This window comes from Colius striatus, chromosome W, assembly GCF_028858725.1.
Source record: "Colius striatus isolate bColStr4 chromosome W, bColStr4.1.hap1, whole genome shotgun sequence".
NCBI lineage: Eukaryota > Metazoa > Chordata > Aves > Coliiformes > Coliidae > Colius > Colius striatus.
In genome coordinates this window covers 10,418,216-10,441,059 of record NC_084789.1, presented here as the reverse complement: position 1 = coordinate 10,441,059, position 22,844 = coordinate 10,418,216, and the positions used below count along the sequence as shown (strand labels likewise).

Below are 22,844 nucleotides of genomic sequence, written 5' to 3'. Positions count from 1 at the left end.
GTTTATAAAAAGTGGTTTTAATACTTTTTCTACCTGTTTGGTGGGAGTTCCATTAGATGTGGCACAATGGCCTGTACCAAATGCATTAAAAACAAATCCCTTAGTTAAGGGTAATGGCAAAGTTGACAACTGGGATTTAATCGTTTCATAGTTACCAATAATGACAACAGAGTCACAGGAGTTAGAATTATTGGGATCTATAAAGATGGATTTTTGTGTTATGTTTCATTTTACCAGCAATACCAAAAAAAAAATTTTAGACAGAATGAGGATCTCATCCTGGCTGTGTATAAGAACATGACATCTTGGTGCAATTATACTTCACCAAAAAGATCCAGGTCTAGTCTTGTGCCTATACAGTTACCAAAGGGAATTTTTCTGATTTGTGGGGACCAGGCCTGGCCTGGAATACCCTCGAGATTACAAAGGGGACCATGCAGTTTGGGACAACTGACGATCTTGGTGCCTAATCACACAATGATTTGGAAACATCGTTGTCCAAAACAATTTGTGCATGCATTTACTAGTGAATGTGATGACCATGTTACCTTTGGTCTCCCTCATCAATAATAGCAACTAGTATATTTGCTCCAGGTGTAAGAGTATCTGCTTCATTAACTCAGCTATGCAAATTAGGATGCTGGCTTAGCAAACAAAGTAATCAAACCTCAATAACATTAGAAGGCTTGATTAGTGATGCAAGTAGTATTAGACATGCAACTTTGCAAAATAGAGCTGCTATAGATTTTTTGCTTTTAGCTCATAGTCATGGCTGTCAAGACTTTGAAGGCATGTGTTGTTTTAATCTTTCTGATCATAGTGAATCTATTCACAGAGCTTTGGCATATTTAAAGGTTCATGCTAAGAATATTACGGTGGGTCATAACCCCTTTGATAATTGGCTTCAATCAGATTTTGGGGGGTTGTCACCTTGGTTGACTATGTTGATCAAAGAAGGGTTAAGGTGGATGTTGATTATTTTGCTTTTGCTTATAGTGTTTAGAATAATATATAGTTGTATTATGAAGGCAGTGTATAAATTGACTGATTCAGTTTTGCTTGTGCAAAAAGAAAAAGGGGGAATTGTGGAAGAGTGGCTTACATTAAAAGGTCATGTTCCCATCAGTGAGATAAAACAGAACAAAACAGAGATGAAACTGTAAAATATGTTAGGTATGCTTGTAGACCTTAGTGGCACCAGCTAATAAGCAAATGTAGTAATCTGGCCAGCTGCAGATGGCAACAACTAATCTTAGGCAAGGACGATGTATCCTTGGCGGTTATCTGTAACTCATAAACAGGGACAGATGCCTGAGAAAAAGGATCTGAGAATGTACTTTGTAACCACAAAAATCTCTCTCTTATGTAATGCCCTCAGTTATATCAAACCAATCACAGTATGTGTATTTCCATATTCATGAGTTAGTGTTATATTAATCAAGCGTAGAGCTGCAATAAACGAATCATGCTTATCGATCATATTGGTCGTATTCGATTCCTCTCTGCTGCAACAAAAAACAAAACTTAAAACACCTCCCCCCACCCCTCCCTCTTCTCAGGACTCTCCCTCTTTCCCCCTCAGCGGTGCAGGGGATAGGGAATGGGGGTTACAGTCAATTCACCACAGATGGACTTTGCTGTTGCTTCTTCTCAGGGGGAGGCCTCCTCATACTTCCCACTGCTACGGTGTGGGATCCCTCACACGGGAAAAAGTCCTTCACAAACTGCTCCGGCATGGGTCCTTCTCACAGGAGCAGCTCTTCACACGCTGCCCCAACGTGGGTCATCCACCAAGAGAACAGTCCTGCTCCAGCGTGGGTCTCACAGGATTGCAAGTCCTGACAGCAAACCTGCTCTGATGTGGACTCCTCCCTCCACACAGGCTCCCAGGTCCTGCCAGGAACTTGCCCCGGTGTAGGCTTCCCATGGTGTCACAGCCTCCTCTGGGAATCCATCCACTCCACCATGGGGTCCTCCACGGGCTGTGGGTGGATCTCTGCTCCCCAGTTGTCCTCCATGGACTGCAGGGGGACAGCTGCCTCACCATGGTCCTCACCACAGGCCACAGGGGAGTCTTTCTTTCAGGGCCTAAGCACCCTCCTCCTCCCCCTCCTACTCCACTGACCTTGGTGTCTGCAGAGATGTTTTCACATTCTCACTTCCTGTTGCTGCTGTCGTTTAGCAACTGCACAGCAACTTTTTCTCCTTCTTAGATACGTTATTCACAGAGGCGTTACCTCACTTACTAATTGGCCAGGCCTTGGTCAGCAGCAGGTCCATCTTTAAATTGACTGTCCCTAGCCCTATCAGCTGCAGGGGAAGCTTCTGGCAGCTCTTTGTTTAAAGCCACCCCTGTAGCCCCCCCCTGCAGCCCCCCCTGCTACCAAAACCTGACCCAGGCAAAACCACTACAACCTCCCAGTGCTTAATAACCCTCTCCTCCTCCTGTCCTATAATTCATTACTGGAGAGATCAACTCCTACTTCACTACAACTCCCTTTCAGGAAGTTGGGGAGAGTGATCATATCTCCCCTCAGCCTCCTCTTCTCCAGGCTAAACACTCCCAGCTCCCTCAGCTGCTCCTCATAAGACTTGTTCTCCAGACCCTTCACCAGCTTCGTTGCCTGTCTCTGGACATGCTCCAGCACCTCAAACTCCTTCTTGTATTGAGGGGCAAAACCTGAACACGGTATTCAAGGTGTGGTCTCACCAGCACTGAGTAAAAGGGGACAAACACTTCCTTGGCCCTGCTGGTCACACTATTTCTGATACAAGCCAGGATGCCATTGGTCTTCTTGACCATCTGGGCACACTGCTGGCTCATGTTCAACCACTGTCAAACAACACTCCCGGGTCCTTTTCTGCAGGACAGCTTTCCAGACACTCTGCCCCAAGCCTGTAGCGCTGCATGGGGTTGTTGTAGCACAAGTGCAGGATCGAGTCCTTGGCCTCATGCAATTGGCCTCGGCCCATTGCTCCAGCCTGTCCATGTCCTTCAAGAGCCTTCCTGTCATCAAGCAGGTCTACGCTCCCACCAAGCTTGGTGTCATCTGCAGACTTTCTGAGCGTGCATTCAGTCCCCTCATCCCAAACATCGATTAAGAAAAATGTTTAACAAAGCAGGCCCCATCACTGAGCCCTGGGTTAACAGCACTGTCAACTGGCTGCCAACTGGATTTAATTCCGTTCACCACCACTCTCTGGGCCCAACCATCCAGCCAGTTTTACACCCATCTCAGAGTAGGTCCATCCAAGCCATGGGCAGCCAGTTTCTCCAGGAGGATGCTGTGGGACACTGTGTCAAAGGCCTTACTAAAATCCAGGAAGACCACATCCACAGCCTTTCGCTCATCCACTAAGCAGGTCACCTTGTCAGAGAAGGAGATCAGATTGTATCATAGAATCACAGAATAGTAGGGGTTGGAAGGGACCTTTAGAGATCATCTAGTCCAACTCCCCTGCAGAAGCAGGTCCACCTAGATTAGGTCGCATAGGAACGTGTCCAGGCAGGTCTTGAAGACCTCCAAGGAGGGAGACTCCACAACCTCCCTGGGCAACCTATTCCAGTGCTCTGTCACCCTCACAGGAAAATAGGTTTTTCTTATGTTTAAATGGAACTTTTTGTGTTCCATTTGTTCAAACAGTACCTGCCTTTCATAAAGCCCTGTTGGCTGGGCCTGAACCCCTGGTTATCCTGTATGTGCCTCATGATGGCACTCAGAATGATTTGCTTCATAACCTTCCCCTACACCGAGGCCAGGTTCACAGGCCTGTAGTTCCCAGGATCCTCCTTCCGACCCTTCTTGTAGATGGGGGTCACATTTGCCAAACTCCAGTCCGCTGGGACCTCCCTGGTGAGCCAGGACTGATGGTAGATGATGAAGAGTGACTTGGCAAGCACTTCCGCCAGCTCCCTCAGCACCTTCGGATGGAATCCATCCAGTCCCATGGACTTGTGTGACTCAAGATGCAGTAGCAGGTTGCACATCATTTCCCCTTGGGCTATGGGGACTTCGTTCTGTCCCCCATCCCTGTCTTCCAGATCATGCGGATGGGTGCCCAGAGAACAGCTGGTTTTACCATTGAAGACTGAGGCAAAGAAAGCATTAAGTACCTCAGCCTTATCCTCATCCTTGGTTACTAAGTTTCCCCCTTCATCCATTAAAGGGTGAAGATTCCCTTTAGCCCTCTTGCTAATTTACAGATTTTTTTCTTATTGTCTTTTACAGTAGTGTCCAGTCTTGGCCCTTCTAATTTTCTCACTACATGACCTCAAAACATCCTTGTAGTCCTCTTGGGCTGCCTGACCCTTCTTCCAAAGATGATAAATTATCTATTTTTACTCCTGAGCTCCAGCAGAAGCTCCCTGTTCAGCCAGGACGGTCTCCTGCCCCGTCAGCTCATCTTCTTGCACATGGGAACAGCTTGATCCTACTCCTTTAAAATTTCCTTCTTGAAGAATGTCCAGCCTTCCTGGACTCCTTTGCCCTTCAGGACTGCCTCCCAAGGGACTCTGGCAATCGACTTCTGCCCTTCAGAAATCTAAGGTGGCAGTTCTGCTGATCCCCCTCCTTGCTTCTCTGAGGATCGAGAACTCAATCATTTAATGATCACTATGCTCTAGGCAGCCTCCAACCATCACATCCCTCACAAGACCTTCTTTGTTTGCGAACATCAGGTCCAGCAAGGTGCCTTCCCTCGTTGGCTCTCATCAACTGCATAAGGAAGTTATCTTCCACACACTCCAGGAACCTCCTGGACTGTCTCCTCTCTGCTGTGTTGTATTCCCAGCAGATATCTGGTAAGTTGAAGTCCCCCATGAGAATGAGGGCTAGTGATCCTGAGACTTTTCCCAGCTGCCTAAAGAACCTCTCATCTATCTCCTCATCCTGGCTGGGTGATCTATAGCACACTTCCACCATGACATCCCCCTTTTTGTCCTTCCCCCCTGCTTTTTATCCATAAACACTCAACCTTATTCTCACTATGGCTGACCTCTAAACAGTCATGACACTCCCTAACGTAGAGGGCTACCCCTTTGTCTCTCCTGCCTTGCCTGTCCCTTCTGAAGAGTCTGTAGCCATCCAGCACAACACTCCAGTCATGTGACTCATCCCACCACGTTTCCATAATGTCACACTGCCCTTACTGCACAGTGGCTTCCAGCTCTTCTTGTTTGTTGCCCATGCTGTGTGCATTGGTGCAGATGCACTTCAGGTGGGTTACCAATCCTGCCACTGTAGTAGGTGTCCGGAAGATCTTGGGTTGTAACGCGAGAGGTGGAGGGTACAGAAGGGGTGGGCACGGGGTGGAGGGAGAGGAGGTGCTGGTGTTAGCAGATAAAAGCACATGGTGTAAACAAGGGGTTGGAATCAAGTATCATCCATGCTGAGTGTGTGATGATCCTTGTCCCCTCAGCGGGGTGGGCTGAGAGATCCATGCGGGCGGCCTGGTGGTGTCGCCCATAGCGGCAACATGCCACCTTTTGGGGGGAAGATGTCCTGACCTCCACGTGACCCTTTTCAGATGTTTCCACGGCCTCCAACACATTAACCCTTGCCTCCCTGCTGCCATAAGGTCTCCATCTCCTGCCTCCACCGAGGTGGCAGACCCATGGATGTCAGGGACAGACCATCCCTCAGATGTCAGCGTTCTGCCCCCAGACTTATCTCTGTCAAGCCCGGTTTTTCCCCTTTCCCCCTTCAAATCTAGTTTAAAGCTCTCCCAATAAGCCCTGCTAACTCTTGACCCAGTATCCTTTTCCCTCTTTGTGATAGATGTATCCTGTCTCTTTCCCACAGGTTTATCCTGGCATGACCATACTACACTTGCTCTATTTGCTTTAGATAGCTAAAAGTGAGACATAGACTTGTTAGCTGTATCCGAGATTTACGAGGTTATTAGGAAGGTCAGAATCACCCCAGAAGCAAAGCCATGCCTGTCTAGTTTGATACCATTACTCTGGAAGGAGTCAGAAACAGATACTTCAGAGAAAGAAAAACAAAAGTCTCACTGAACCTGTCTGCAGGGCGAGTTTCATCCTGACACACATAGTAAACTATACTGCATTAGAAAAAAAAAAACACTTGAGCATTTAAGTCCTTTCCAAAAATGTGTCTGTTGGTATTCTTTCCAGCAGCATTTAACACTGTCCGAAGTAGTTTCTCATTAAAAGAAGATTCCTTCCCAAAGAAGCCTAAAGTTTACCAGAAAGGTGAACAAAGCAGTGAGTGAAAAATAATAATTCAATGGATTTATGTCAGTGGATATTGAATATTTTTTATATGTTAATTTTTTTTCAGTCTGTTAATGCCGATACAACATGCCCAGTCTTCTACAGTAGTTTTAACAGACAAAAGACAATGAACTTGCAAATTACAATCAAGAAAATTCCTTTATTAAGAGAAGATAGCACAAGAAATAAAGTCAGAAATACAATTCTGACCTTACTGAAGGAGAGTTGGGGGATAAGAAGTTGTAATATAGTAAGGGAGGGAAGGAGAGATTTCTGACAGTTACTATATTATCAGTGATACTCAACTTTGCTAGAGCGGCATCTTATTTCTGCACTAAAATAATCTCTGCATATTAACGGAATTTAAAAAAAAACACAAACCACCAAAGAAAAAAAAAAAAACAACCCAATCACAGAGCAGGAGGAAGTCCAACTATGGGGAAGATCCTTAATTCACATTCTGCAAGACACAAAAGATGATGCTCCAGACTATCTAAATAGATCAAAAACATACTTGAAGTTTTACTTCATACTTTAAGTATACCAGAAGACGTGACCCTCCCTGCATGCAGGCTCTCAGGCCCTGCTTAATATTCCATTTTACCAAGCAGAAACAGTGGTTTTCCAAATGTCTGTTCAATTTTTCCTGTGCATAAGTAATATATATTTTTTTAATCATTAAAACACCTCAATTAGTAACAAGGCCTCACTTATCTACCCTCAAAATTGTTCCTTCAGTCAGTAAGATACTTACTTTGATAACATCCCCTGTATATAAGGAGCAAGGTGAATTTTGGATGAGGGAAAATTCTTCTGCAGAACACAACACAATATATGGTACTCTGAATCATATCAGTAGTTAGTTCAGAAAGTTTGACTGTAAAATAGTTCTCTTGTAATGCCCTTATCTGTATCGTTTTGCTTAAACACATTCACAGAAAGCAGCATAACAACACAGGTACATTCATGTGCACACATATGCATAAAAACCATGTGATTACACAAAACCTCAAATGATGGAAATGAAACGTTCCCCAATAAAGCTTGCTCAAGCATCACCACAGGTACCAGCGAGTACCAGCAGCAGCTCCCAGCTTTGCCAGCTGGGCACAGGCTGACACCTCAAATTTCTATTCCTCTGTTCACCACGTCCTCAGCTAGGAATGCCACCTGAGGGGAACAGCAAGACTGAAAGGCAGAAAAAAGTGGTTTAGATTCTTATGTTTGCTTCTTGCGTCCAAATTTCTTCATTTATTTCCAAGTATGCTGTGTCCAGGTAAAGAGAGGAGTTAATTTTTCACAGCAACACCAAAAAGATCGGACAAAGGATTGCTTGGCTAGGCACAGCCAGAGACTCAGACTATCCATTACCTGACACAGGATTCCACCCATCCTCCTCTGAAAAGATTGTACAAGAAAAATAGGATTTTGGTTATTTTTTCTTGCAAACCCAGGGCACAATGACAAAGAAGATCACCAAATGTGGAAAAATTCTGAGAAGATCCAGGACCCAAACCCCAAATAAAGTCATCGCTTTGCAGCTTTAAGCCTGAGCTAATCTTTAGTTAAGCAACACTTATCCTTGTTGAGATTAAGGGCGTGTTTACACATATATTTCTTTGTGCAGAAAGTGCCAATTTAAACGGCTCTCCCCTCCAGTTTATTCCCTTCCCACCGAGGTCTTTCTGAACCTAGGTCAACACCCTGAGACAGTGGAGTCCACAAACGGTGTAACAACAAAACTGAAGATAACGGGAGGAAGAAATGAACAGATGGTAGATGGAGGCAGCTGCTTAAAAGTCAGCAGTGCTATGCACCAAGACCCCAAATTTGAGGCTTTAGTCTGCAACACTCATTAATATTCAGCCGAGCTCAGAAAACGCTGACTTGCCTTTTATTTTTACTCCAAATACCTAAATGTGCAGGATGGGGAAACTCTCATGTACGAGCACAGAAAATGTCTTCATCGAATTCTGTGTCACCTGGAGACACCCTCTGGATTAAATAATAATAATAAAAAAATCCACGCCAAAGACCTCAAACACCAGGTACAAAGCAGAGAGGGATGCTAAATAGGTCCCTGACCACAGTAAGTTTATTTTTTTTGTTGGACTTAAAAAAGCCACTTGCTTAATCAACCTGTGCATATCTTAGAAATGAAACAGATGCCACAAGACAATACTGTAATCATGAGTTCTCTATAGATAAATAGCTTTAGGTACAGCATGAACTGTTGAACAGAAAGACAACCTTTAACTATCTAGACAGTAACCCGATACACACAAATCCAATAGGGCGCAATTTACCAGCAGTTCAAAATCTTGACTGAAAGACTTTGATGAGTAATCGATCATCTAACATATTCTCATAGAGAAGTTTTCCCGACACAAATTTACTTCCATTTTCTGGCAATTGTATCTAACACCCTTTGAGACAGTAACAAACAAAGAGAGGCAGTTGCTTACCACCCAACAAGGTGGTCAGATTCAAGGATGTGATCTTGGGATACTCCCTCCCTGCACATCCAAGAAGCCAGCACCTATCCTCACACACTCAACACCCTATCCCATCTTTCCACTAGAAGCCCAATTTTACTTCTTGTGACATCACAGGGATCAGGAGGCAGGAACACGCAAGTGGGGTACAGTAAAGGGAAGACAAGGCTAGGAAAGTTGAGACAACCTGACAGAAACACTTGAAATGGAGTCATTGAATTATTTAAATATTTCAATTAAGTTCCTTAAGACTGATACTACTGAATTTTTGTATATCGTTTCTTAAGACTGCTAATGTTTCTCAAGGCCTCAGGACCTTTGTATAGTTAAAGTTTCTTAAGACTGTTAATGTTTCTCAAGGCCTTATGACTCTGTCAGACAAAGCACTGTCTAGAAACAGAATGCCCAAGATCAGACCAGCAGATGTTCAAGATGTAAGTTAACTGAGTTGGCAGAGTGTTGCCAAACAAGTGATAGCGTATCACTTAAGCAAATCAGTAATACACATGCACCAAGAGCTGCCGGCAAGAAAGGAGGATCTGCCACCTAGAGGTCAAGAGTGTGAAACGACCACCCGAGGAAATAACGAATTGTAGAATTGAGTAATTGTTTCCTGGAATAGGCGTGTGTATGATAAATAATCTCATGAAAGGCGTTGAATATTCATGTTTTAATGTATAAAATGAGTGTGGCATGCACATTAGGCAGAAGGATCCCCCGTGCATCCAGTGCTGCATTAAAGAACACCTGCTTAATAACAACTCTGTTGTTATTGAGTCTTTGTTTTGGAATCCTTATCCAGCTGCACCTAACTTCCCACTCTCAGTGAGGAATGTTAGAAAGCAAGGGGGTTTGGAAGTTCCGACTTTAAATCACACTGTCCTTGCTAGAGGACTTCAGCTATCCAGAAGCCACTTGCTGCTTGAGCTGCCACTCTCAGCGCACACTAAGGCATAGGCAGCAGCCCACAAGACCACTCTAGAAACAGTTCATGGACCACAGTCCCCACTGGCACACCCCAACCCATACAAGCTAAGTTAATACTTGGTATTCCAAGGTCACTGTTCAACACTACATGTTTTCACAGCTTTGCTCCATGTCAACGGGAAGCAACCACTACACTGGCTGCATGGTTATATCACTTCTAATGGCATGCACACTAAAACACAAAAGGAAACACAGGAATATTTGAAATACTAAAATTGTTTAGGTTGGAAAAGACCTTTAAGATCACTGAGTCCAAATCAACAAGATTTATTTTCCTCTCCCCACTTTTTCCACTACCATGGATTTGAGTTTTTTACCTGGATCCCTTCCTCTTCATGTTATATTCACTAATTAAAAAGAACTGGTGCTTAGATGATTTCAATGCTATGACACAGTCATGGTTTAGGCCTAGCTAGGAACAAAGGACCACAATCAGCCATAAGTACTTAGGGCCTTTGGAACCCCCTAAGTACAGGAGGGCTCAATTGCCACTTAGGGTCCCAGGCAAAGCAGACAAGACTATTCAACTCGGGGAAGAAAACAGAAATTAATTGAATCCACCAACAACCAAAAACATAAAACCCCAAAACATAACAGACAGAAAACACCACAGATTGATACAATGAAGAGCACAACCAGCCCTTTAAGATCACCTTCCCCCCATCCCTCTCCTCTTCCCAGGCTCAGAGCCCTGATCTCGGTGTCTTTATTTCCTCCCCCCCCCCCCCCCCCCGAACGGCTCAGTGGGGGCAGGGAAAGGGGGTTTCAGCCAGTCCTTTCCCAATGGCTCCTGCCATTTGCCTCTCCTCAGGACAAACGGACTCCTCGCAGGTCCTCCCTGCTCCAGCACAGGGTCCCTCACATGCCTGGCAGCCCTGCACGTGTTATAAAAGCATGAAAATTTAAGTGATTTTATCAAGTAGTTAGTTTTAAGTAAATTTATAAGTAAGTTAGCATAACTGATGCCGTGAAGAAGCCAGTCAGGACTCAATAGCCAATGTGACTATTAAGCAGGCATTCTTTATTGCAGCGCTGGGGAACACGGAAGATTTCTCCACCAAACGTGTCCACCCTAGCCTCTGAATTTTCATCTTATATTTACAACATACATAAATATTCATCACATTTCCAAGAAAGGTGGTCGCTGGGGGTCGCTGTTGGACTAAGATCCGAGGTTTTCCTTGCAGTGTACTTTTCACCTCTGGGTCTTTGACGTTTGTCCAAACCGCAGGACGGGACGAAACCGACCTAATGGTTTGTTATCCTAGGTAAAAGCTCTGTCATCCTCAGATAGCAGTTCCGTTTAGGGCTAAGCCGGCCTTGTAGTTATCAGCGTTAAGCAATGTCCAACTGTAGAACTGACCTAATGGTCTGTCATCTTAAGCAATAGCTTTGTCATCCCTAGACAATAGTTCCGTTTAGGACCACACCAGCCTTGAGGTTATCAGCGCTAAGCAATAGTCATGTCACAAGCAATAGCTGCGTCATCCTAAGTAAGCAATAGCTCTGTCCATTCATAAAGTTTCTGTGGGTCTACAAGGTTAGCAATTTCATAAAACTATACTTACGATTTTCTAGCTAATGTTGTAAGCCTTAGTAAGCAAGCTTTCACAACCTAAACTTATCTACCTATTAATCATAACTTAGCAAATCTAGGCCTCCTTTGTGAAGCCACTCCCAAAGGGAAGAATTTGTATGAGAAGTCAGGCACAATGGGGATGAGAATGATAACAAGGTGGACTATTCAGATCCATGCACCTGCAAGCCATAAAACATCCAACAACAATGTTGGGAGTGACTGCTTCAGAGGAAGAAGAAAAGTTTGTTATATTAACCACTAGGCTGTTCACTGTTCTGAACACCTGTACCATTCTGGTCCAGAACACCAGATAATCAATAGCTTACATAAGTTAGTTGGCCAAGTGATTTCAAAATGTGTATGAATATGTATAACTTGTGCAATAAGGGATCAGTCAATAAGGGTAATGTAATATGTAAAATTAACAAGTAACCAATCAAGGTAAAGGGCAACTTTAATGAACAATTATAAGTGAGCTTTAAATGCATAGTAGAGAAGAACAAAGGAATATTTGGCATAAATATCTGTTAATTTTGATGCTTATTCAGACATTCTTTGGGAATGATCCTGTGTCATCGGTGGGCATCCTCAAATAAAGGATATCTCTGCTTATCAAATTGGTCTAGATAAGATTTTCTTCCCAGCACATTTGCAACACACAGGCCGCTCTGATATGAGTTCATCCCAAGGGCTGCAGCTTCTCTCTGCCTCCTCTGTGGGTCTCTGCGGCCCGCACACGCTCCAGCATGACCTGCGCCATGGCCATCTCCTCACACAGTCTCCTGCCTGTCCGGGCACACTCACCTGGAGCTGCTGGTGGCTCTCAGTCCTACCATTGCCCTCCATGGGTTGCAGAGGCACAGCTGCGTTCTTGCTGCAGGCTGCAGAGGGGTCTCCGATCTGGCACTCCTCCTTCCTTCCTCCTCTGATTGTGGAGTCCACATGGTCACCTCCATCTTGTACCACTCCTCCACCTCCTCTTCCAGCTCAGATTTCCCTTCTTAAATAATTATGGCAGAGGTGAGTCCACCTCAGAGCACTGCTGCTCCCCCCCCCCGTTACCAAGCAGAAAGTGGCTCAACGCAAACCCATGACAGACACTTACAGTGGTTAATAGTAGCAACTTATCTGCCGCATCCATCTTTATATCACTTTTCGTAGCCTTGCTATGTGGATATATAAAAGGCACTCTTCTGGTTCTGCTCAGTTGAAAATATTTACCAAAGATAAATACTCACCTGGTGTTAAGATTAAACTGTATCCACCTTCTGTGTGTTCAGAAAAATCTCATGACCAGAGGTCAGTGTTCATAATGGAGACAGAGGAGTCTTGTAAACTTTATTGAAATAAAGGGAGAGACCACTGGGGCATTCCCCCATGGGGTCTCTCAAATTGCTGGAGGGTGCAGTCTCCTTTTATCTTATCTTTCCAGCCACCTGAGACCCTCCTCCTTTCCGCATTGGCTGAGATACTCAGAGGATACAGACTTCAAGATCCACCTGTTACATGGTCAAAAGAATCTACTTTTTTGATGTTTGTCTCACCTGGCCATGGAATAGGTCTTCAAAGCAGTCTGCCACATTGTTTTGGTTTGCAAATTTCTGCCACTTCCTGACATTGTATGGTTCTGCAAAGCCCAAATGAGGCCTGCTAAGCTACCTTGTTCACCTCTTTATTTGTAAAGACACCCTTATCCATTTTCCTATCACCCGCATTTCCAGCACTATCTGAAATACCTACTATTAGCCACAGACAAACGTCAAAACTAGATGAGATTGACAGCTAACCCTGCAATTTTTGTATTCCACTGTATTCCCTTCATTTTGAAAAACATATATCCTACACTTCTTTTTGAAATGTTTGAATAAGAAGTTAAGCTTACCTCACAGAGGAATTTTTCTATCACTTTCAAACCTTGTCTGTAGCGTACTAAGCCTGGAAGGGTCTCCTTAAACTGCCAGGCACAGCCGCTCATTCAGTCCATTCAGGAGCTGGAGCTGATTGATACAGTGGCTCCCACTTCCAGAGGATGGGTGTGCTCCTCCACAGCACTGACATCAGATCCGTCACAGCCAAGGATCCCACACTCAAACTGCAATCTTCCCATGACTGGTTTTTTTTCTACTACAATGCAGAACACGTCTCAGAATTTAAAACTATGTTGTTCAGAGGACTTTGATTAAAAAATTTTGCAACACTGTTGCTAGAAATCCAAAGCCGTGTCTGCACATAGGGATGGCTGCTGTTGGCTGGCTGTTAGCAATTAAGCAGTAAAACACTAACATTTATGAAGTTTTACTTGTCAGAGTTCTTCATGCATATACTCTTCCTCTCCTCTCCTCTCCTCTCCTCTCCTCTCCTCTCCTCTCCTCTCCTCTCCTCTCCTCTCTAACCTTAGCCCACCTCACCCACCACAGTCAGGTTGACATAAAATGCTTGGTTAAGTATTACTGCAGAGTTCCACTGCTAACCCCATTCATACTTACTTCTGCTTTGTCCAATGATTAACATGAGGTTTATGTATTCCTGTCTCCCCGAAAATGTCAGAGGTTACATAGCTTTACTTTGCTGATGGGTAACCTTTATACAGCCTGTGCTTTCTCATCTGTAATACATGTTGCCATTTTAGAAGACTTAGCTGATTTAGGTAGAACCAAGCTATGAAATCTGAAGTCAATCGTGCAGCAAAAACCAGTCTTCACTGACAATGAACAAACTCCAATTTGCCTCAGAAAACAAATGAAGGAATACAGATGCATTTACATATTTAGAAGAGTTTTTAACATATATGTGTATGATTCTTTTTTTTTTAATAAATCTTTAAATGAACACCACATTCACTTTATCCAGATGCTCTGAAAACCATTTCCTATTAAAGCATTCACATACAGAAAACCTGTTTTAAAAGTCTTCCTGACCTTGAATTAATACAATACCTGGGAGCTAGGAAGTTCAAGGAATAGTTATGGTAACAACAGGGAAAGAATGTAGGCAAAACACAGCACCCTGAGCTGTGCACTTCTTCCCCCCCAGCGAGGTTGCAATGCCACCCCTCAGCTTTGCCCCTCCAAAGAATAATCTAGGAGAGGTAGTTTAGTCCACACCAGTTAAATCAAAGTAGACATGCTATAAAAAGCAACCTGAAGAAGTTTTGGAATACACATCTGTATGTTCTAAATACACATAAAAAGGAATCCACAGCCCTGGTGTAAGAAAAAAAAGCTATAGACATCAACTTCCTATAGGACAGAAAACCCCATGATAGATGTAGAGTATGCACTAAGGGAACAGCACTGAAATAACAATCGATATGGGTATAAAATTAGAAGCTTGGCTTTTTTAAACAGACAAGTGTGAAAGGAACAACGTTTAGATCAATGCAAACCAATATCTGAACAGATGCCATGCAGATCAGAGAAGATTTAACATTTTTAACGTGTTCTTCCACTACTGTCTTATAAAAGGAATATGAGCCCATCTGTCAGTCAAATCCCTCAAGACAGACAAATTTCCTTTCATGTTTTCCAAGTCACACAAAATCCCAGCCAGCCTTTGTCACAGCTGTGTTGGGGACACTAGAACTAGGCCATCATCCAAGCAGCTGAAGTGCACATCCAGATGTCACAGCACAGTCTTCGCACCAGCACCAAGAGCTGCACTTACCAAGTGTTGCCCAGCTGCTTCAGCTCAAGACCCCCACTCCAACCACACACCCAGTTCCCGAGTGCTTCGCTGCAGCTCAGTCACTCCTGGGCAGCCTTAGCAGCCAATGTGGAAGTTTCACAGGAGACAATTAATTGTCACCAAGGCAACAAGATTTCACCTGAAGAAAGATGAACCGCAGCAGGGGAGCATCGGTTTGGTTGGGGTTTTTTTTCTTCTCTCTGTGTAAAGGCATTTTTTATTTCAGACCAAGATAGGTGTCAGTGAGGTAAAATTCCACAAACCCTGTTTCATCCACTGAGCACCTAATCTCTGCTTTTATTATACCTGAAAGTTTGTAAAACATAACAAAATCGAAAAGACAACAGATCTTAAACTCAATGTTTTGTTTGCAAAACATCAGATTGGAAAGGACAACAAATCTTTAGCCCAATGTTTTAACTGTTGGCACTTTTGTTATCCTGAATGAAACAAAACACACAGTGCCCATAAAAACACACAGTCACCCAATCAAACTGTTATTTCATTCTCCCCATTATTGTGAAAAATCAACTAGGATTTGCAGTTTCAAAACAAAACAGAATCTCTTTTATCTAATTAAAAAAAAATGCAAAAGTTTTCTGTAGCAAGCATAACAGTATTGTGCTGCTCAAAAGTCTTTTAGCAATTGAAAACACAGAAGACAAGTTAGACTGCATAAGATCCATACTGATTCTTTCTTTGATTTGTTGGTGGATTAAACCAAACCTCATAATGGCTGAGAGAATAAAAAAAAACAAACCCTAGGAAGTTACTTCACATCACCATCTTACATAGAATATTACCAAGTCAGGTTATCCGGTTTTGACATATAGCCACCTGCCTAACATCAAATAACATGAAGGTAACCCAAAAGCAAGAGCTGAAGCATGATGTCCTACCCAACAGCCAACTGTCATCACCCTGGGGGCGAAACCAGCTGTCTGCGCACTGAGGAAGCTGAGGAAAACTCGCACTCCTCAGCAGTGCTCAGATGAGGCAAGACCAAGTGCTCACTCCTCTCCTGCCATTGCCCAACCCTCTGATCTCTGCTCAAGAACACCAGAAGGCAGCCACAGGCTCCTGTCCAGCAAAATCCAGTGACTGAACCTGACAGTCCCAGAAATGCTTAAAAAAATTAAATCTCTGCATAAGTTTAAAGGAAAAACACCACAACAGCAGTCACAGTTTGGAATAAAGGCCATGAGTCAAGCAAGGAAGTCAGTCAACACATGTAACACCACTACTGCCCTCATTATCTCCCAACAGCAGAAGCAGTGGGAACAGGAAGAAGCTGCTTTACTTTCTAGAGACACAGGGAAGACGACAGGCACCCAAAGTGAATAGCTCAACCTCTTGGGACACCACAATGATTTTCTGAAGGCTATAGCAACAGTAAGTGATAAGTCTCAGTATAATTCTTACACTGCCTTAATAATCTCAAGATTTGTCAGTGGAATTTTTGCAGTCAGTCTCTGGTAAAATCTTCACTCTCCTCTGCAAAGTTCAGCACATGAAAACAAACTTAAGAGGAAAGGTCACTAGGTTACAACCACCTACTTATCTGGCTCAAGCACAGAAATTAAAAACTCAGTTCTGGTAGCTTTACCATGAGCAACCTGGAAAACCAGTTCAGATCTTTCTCCCTTCAAATGATGATCCCACTTACCCCATGAAGTCCAAGAATAAAACAAATTGTATCTTTTCTTCCCTGAAGAATTCTCAACCCCTACTGCATGATACAACATGTTCTTAAAAAACCCATCATTTTGCTGTAAAGTAGATCTCAAAATCAGAGCAATTAAACCTAGAAGTTTTTGGAGGAGAGAATGTCACAGAATTTGGATCAGGAAGACCTTCCTGGCTACACAAAGTAGGTCAATTCAGGCAGTGCTGGCACTCACAGTGCCCCAGGGCAAGTCTACAGGCTGAAGTCAGGACTTCTCACAGAATCTTAAGGGTGGGAAGGGACCACGAGAGATCATCTAGTCCAACCCCCCTGCCAGAGTAGGCCACCTAGAGTAGGTCACACAGGAACTTGTCCAGGTGGGTTTTGAATGTCCCCAGAGAAGGAGACTCCACAATCCCTTTGGGCAGCCTGTTCCAGTGCCCCGTCACCCTCACAGTGAAGAAATTCTTCCTTCTTTAAAATCTCTTACGTTCCAGCTTATACCCATTGCCCCTTGTCCTATCATTGGACATCACTGAGAACAGCCTGGCTCCATCCTCCTGACATCCACCGTTTACATATTTGTAAACATTAATGAGGTCACCCCTCAGTCTCCTCTTCTCCAAGCTAAAGAGCCCCAGCTCCCTCAGCCTTTCATCATAAGGGAGATGCTCCACTCCCTTAATCATCCCAGATTTTATTTCTAGGCAATGACATGTGCAAGGCTCCATGGACATATAGGCTGTCCTGCTGCACAAAGGGCAACTTTTATCTGCATGCAGTCAAAAGCTGTTCTGAAAAAGGTCAGCTCTTTCTCCTTCTAGGGGTGCCTACCTGGTTAGTTGTAGCTGTGCTTTGTTATACTTTGTGTTCTGCAAAAGCTTTCAGCATCAGCCAGAATGGCACCAGGTCCAAAGTACTTCCTAGTAACTCTACTGTTAATTGTTAAACTGAATGTGAGTATTCACAATATCATCACATCACTACTACTGCTACTGTTCCAAGAATCAAAACCACACTTCAGTTCACCAGACTGGTGAATGTGGCAAGATTTACTTATTACAAACCATCCAGAGAAAGCCACGCGGTAAGAAACAGGTCTGGTTAAGCCTTTGCAAGTATCACCGCTTTTATGTCCAGGAAAAAAAATCTTAGCATGACTTCTTTAATTGCTATTATATACATTGGAATGACTGTCTTGGGATGTATCACACCAACAGAAACTCTTAGTGCATCTTGGGACTATTTTACATAAGGCTAGATAGAGCAAGTGTTAGAGGCTCCCTCACAGAGCAGGGCAGAGCTGGGAGGATGCCCCGAGTAGCACTGCATGATCACAAGCCATAAGGTCCCAAGACTAGATAGAACAAGTGCATTTACACCACACACGAGCTTATAACAAGTAAACTTTGGACACAGCAGAATTAAAAATGGCAGGCAGATGTGTTGCAGCCTTTCGGATGGTAAAAAAGTATGCATTTCCTAGCAGAAAGGGAATAAAAGCCTTCTTTAAGGCCACAGTATGAAAGCATTTCCTCAGAAATTCCTTTGCAAGTAATAACCAGTGCTGGAGTTTTAGACATTTGTCATGGTTTTGCCCAGCCAGCAATGAAGCACCACGACAGTCTCTTGCTCACTGTCCCACATCCACCTCCATCCTTGTTAGGATGGTGGAGGCCCCAGAGAGATGGGAGGAAAAAAGATAACAAAGGATGTTGTGGATCGACACAAGGGCGGAGAGGGCTCACTGCCAATTACGGTTCCGGGCAAAATAGACTCCAGTACTAGACTTAGAGAGGAAAGTAATAAGTTTATTCTACTATCTACAAGAAACAGAACAGAACAAAAAGCAAAAAGGAATTAGGATGATGAGAAAATTACAACCAGCAATTCAAGATCTCCCTCCTCCATCCCTCCTTTGTTCCCGGGCTCAGCTCACTGCTCCAGATATCTCTACCTCCTCCCCCCTCAACGGCTCAGGAGGGCAGGGAATGGGGGATGTGGTCAGTCTCTCACAGATGGGCTCTGCTGCTTCTCTCTTCTCAGAGGATGATGACTCCTTGCATTCTTCCCCTGTTCCGATACGGGGTCCCTCCCACGGGACACAGTCCTTAACAAACTTCTCTGGTGTAGGTTTTTCCCAGCAGCTACGGCTTCTGCCAATACAGGGTCCCTCACATGGGACGCAGTCCTTAACGAATATCTCTGGCGTGGAAGATAAAGGGTCCCTCCCACAGGACACGGTCTCTTCTGGGCATAGTTTTAATGAACTTCTTTGGCGTGGGTTCTTCCCAACAGCTACAGCTTCTGTGAATATGGGGTCCCTCACATGGGACACAGCCTCCTCTGGCCAGTCACTGCCCCTGGCACGGGGTCTTAAGTAAAATGAGTCACAGTCCCTGATGTGGAGTCTTTAACAAAATGCAAACAAAGCTCAGCTTCACCAGTCTTCTCTGCAGGATGCAGGGGAGTTTCTGCTCCAGCACACCTCCTCCTCTCTTCCCTCACTGACCTTGGAGTCCACATGGTTGCTTCTTTCTCTCTTCCAACTCCTTGCACTACCACCAGCTGGAAAAGAAGGAGAGACAGAGGAAGGAAGGAACAGGAAGAACCCTCCTCTTCTGGCTTCTTCTTAAAAAGTGATCGTGGAGGTGTCTAATTGTCTTAGCCCCAGAAGACAGTCTGGGTCAGAGCTGGCGAGAGTTTCGAGCAACTTCTTACAGGAGTCATCTTTACAGCTCCTTCCCCGTTACCAGAAATGGCTTCATGTCAAATCATGACACATTTCACGAGAAGTGAGACTAAAGCTCAGATTAACGTATTTCAAATATCTTCTTTAAGAGCCTCTGCAGTAATCAACATTTAATAAGTTCTTCAGAGTGGACAATTCAACAGTTAAGCAGAAAAAAGCCAACAGATATATAGTGGTTTTGCCTGGGACAGAGTTTGAGGGGGGGAGGGGTGGCCTACAGGAGTGGCTTCTTTAAACAAAGATCTGCCAGAAGCCTCCCCTATATGCAAGCCCCCAAATTTCCTTTCATGTTTTCCAAGTCACACAAAACCCCAGCCAGCCTTTGTCACAGCTGTGTTGAGGACATCAGAACTAGGCCATCACCCAAGCAGCTGAAGTGCACATCCAGATGTCACACCATAGTCTTCGCACCAGCACCAAGAGCTGCACTTACCAAGTGTTGCCCAGCTGCTTCAGCTCAAGATCCCCACTCCAATTAATTGGATCAATTGGATCAATTGGATAAATTCAAATCCTTTAGCAACCTTTTCAGGACCATCCCAATAATTACCTACAGTAGCTCGCCAATCATATAAATTTGTTAAAGTAAAAGGCACTTGAATTCTGACTGTCTCCTCCTGTTCCTTTTGCCTGTCTCAGTGGAGTCTATATAATAGGTCCCATCTTACTTGAAGTTCTATTAGTAATGGGAGAAAACCAATATTATCTTCTTCTTCCCTTATTTCTATTTCTTCATCCCAACTGGTCCCAGCATCTCCTTCTCTATCACCTTCTCTTTCTAATGGAGGCAAACAATCCTCTAATCTCTCATTCTGTGTACCCACCTTTAAACATCTTTGTTCAATGCCACAAGACGAACAACATCTTTTTAACCTCCCATTTTTCTTTTTTTTTTTTTTCTCCTTTTCTGTCGCCAGGACCATAGGGTCCTGGGGTGCTAAATTCATGCCACATTCCTTTTGCCACTCAGGCTGATTCCGCAGAGTAAAGAACATATCTGCATAAACCATTTCATCCCATTTTCCTTCTTGTCTTAAGAATGACATAAGTTATAACAGAGTATTATAACTCAGAGTTTCATTAAAAGGCCATTTTTTTCCATTCTCCAACTTCTATAAAGGCCACCACTGACTGCAATACTTTATCAGAGTTTTACAATGCACACTTCCTCCAGGTGGTTCTCCAATATCTTTCCAGTGAGCCAGGATGCAGTCCAAAGGGCTCTTTTTCAAAAGTCCACCTTGTTGGTTCCCCATTGTGAAATTTATAAAACACAGCGACAGGGACTCAGACTCAAACACTTACACAAACAACTGACAATTATTATAAACACAACAACAGCTACAGTTCCCAAACAACAAATGTCGACATAAATTAATCAGACATTTTTAAATACATGTATATCAGACATATACATATATCACATATGCATATATAAACCAAAATCAGATACAAATGCACAAACAAGCAATCATACAAATCAATACAAATCCTACATGTAAATGTATGCCACCCGGCAGGGTTCTCACAAACTGACGTATGGGGACCTTCAAATGACCGGTCATAAAACCTGAGATCATAGAATCATAGAATCATAAAATTGTAGGGTTGGAATGGACCTTTAGAGATCATCTAGTCCACTTCCCTGAAGAAGCAGGTCAACCTAGATGAGGTCGCATAGGAACATGTTCAGGCGGGTCTTGAAGACCTCCAATGAAGGAGACTCCACAACCCCTCTGGGCAGCCTGTTCCACTGCTCCGTCACCCTCACAGTGAAATAGTTTTTTATTATATTTTATGTGGAACGCTTTGTGTTCCAGCTTCTTCCCATTGCCCCTTGTCCTGTTGCTAGCTACTATAGAAAAAAGGGATGCCTCAACCTCCTGACACCCATCCTTTAGATATTTGTAAATGGTAATAAGATCCCCCCTAAGTCTTCTCTTTTCTAGACTAAACAGTCCCAGTTCCCGCAGCCTTTCCTCATATGAAAGATGTTCCAGTCCCCTGATCATCTTGGTGACCCTGCGCTGGACTCTCTCCAGCACTTCCCTGTCCCTCTTGAGCTGAGGAGCCCAGAACTGCACACAGTACTCCAGATGAGGCCTCACCAGGGCAGAGTAGAGGGGGAGAAGAACCTCTCTTGACCTGCTGGCCACACTCTTCTTGATGCATCCCATTACGCCATTGGCCTTCCTTGCCACGAGGGCACATTGCTGGCTCATATTTAGCTTATTATCAATCAGGACTCCCAGGTCTCTCTCTCTGCAGAGCTGCTCTTCAGCAGTTTGATCCCCAGCCTGTACTGGTGCATGGGGTTGTTCCTTACCTGATGCAGGACTCTGCACTTGTCCTTGATGAACCTCACGAGGTTCCTCTCTGCCCAAATCTCAAGCCGGTCGAGATCCCACTGAATGGCAGTACAGCCTTCTGGGGAATCAGCCAGTCCTCCCAGTTTGGTGTCATCAGCAAACTTGCTGAGGGTACACTCTGTCCCCTCATCCAGGTCGTTGATGAAGATGTTGAACAAGACTGGCCCCAGAACTGATCCCTGTGGAACTCCACTGGCCACAGGCCTCCAACTTGATTCTGTGCCACTGATCACCACCCTCTGGGCTCTGTCATTCAGCCAGCTCTCGATCCACCTCACTGTCCACTCATCCAAGCCACACTGCCTGAGCTTTCTGATGAGGATGTTATGGGAGACAGTGCCAAAAGCCTTGCTGAAGTCAAGGTAGATGACATCCGCTGCTCTCCCCTCATCTAGCCAACCGGTTATGCCCTCATAGAAGGCTATCAGGTTGGTCAAACAGGATTTCCCCTTGGTGAAGCCATGTTGACTCCCCCTCATAAGCATCTTTTCCTTCATATGTTTAGTGACGACATTCAGGATGAGTTGTTCCATCACCTTTCCAGGGACGGAGGTGAGGCTGACCGGCCTGTAGTTTCCTGGGTCGTCCTTCTTGCCCTTTTTGAAGACTGGAGTGACATTGGCCTTTGTCCAGTCCTCAGGCACCTCATCTGTCCTCCATGATTGTTCAAATATGATGGAGAGAGGCTTAGCAATCACATCAGCCAGCTTCCTCAGCACTCTAGGATGCATCCCATCAGGATCCATTGACTTATGAGCCTTAAGCTTGCCCAACAAGTCCGCTTCCACCCAGGACAAGTCCTCTGCTGTCCTGGCCATCCTATTATCTTTGCTGGACTGGGCTTCCCGAGGGCCGGCCTTGGCCGTAAAGACTCAAGGAAAGAAGATATTTAGTAGTTCAGTCTTCTCTGCATCCTCAGTCATCAGGGCACCGTGCGTGTTTAGCAGTGGGCCCACATTCCCCATTATATTCCTTCTGCTGCTGATGTACTTGAAAAATGCCTTATTACTGTCCTTCAACTTCCCTGGCTGCATTTAATTCTAGAAGGACTGTAGCATGCACCTCTGCATGCTCTGG

The 22,844-nt window shown here is 44.3% G+C and overlaps 1 protein-coding gene and 1 long non-coding RNA gene across 2 annotated transcripts in view; both read right to left on the bottom strand.

Annotated features, from left to right (window-relative positions):
* Nucleotides 1–22,844, bottom strand: part of LOC133628488 (E3 ubiquitin-protein ligase NEDD4-like) — a 352,048-nt gene that overhangs the window by 290,796 nt on the left and 38,408 nt on the right. The gene's annotated exons all lie outside the window — the stretch shown is intronic.
* Nucleotides 18,655–22,844, bottom strand: part of LOC133628489 (uncharacterized) — a 40,171-nt gene continuing 35,981 nt past the window's right edge. Inside the window, exon 3 of the long non-coding RNA XR_009820721.1 lies at nucleotides 18,655–19,214. This is a non-coding gene — a long non-coding RNA (uncharacterized LOC133628489). The remainder of the gene's footprint in view (nucleotides 19,215–22,844) is intronic.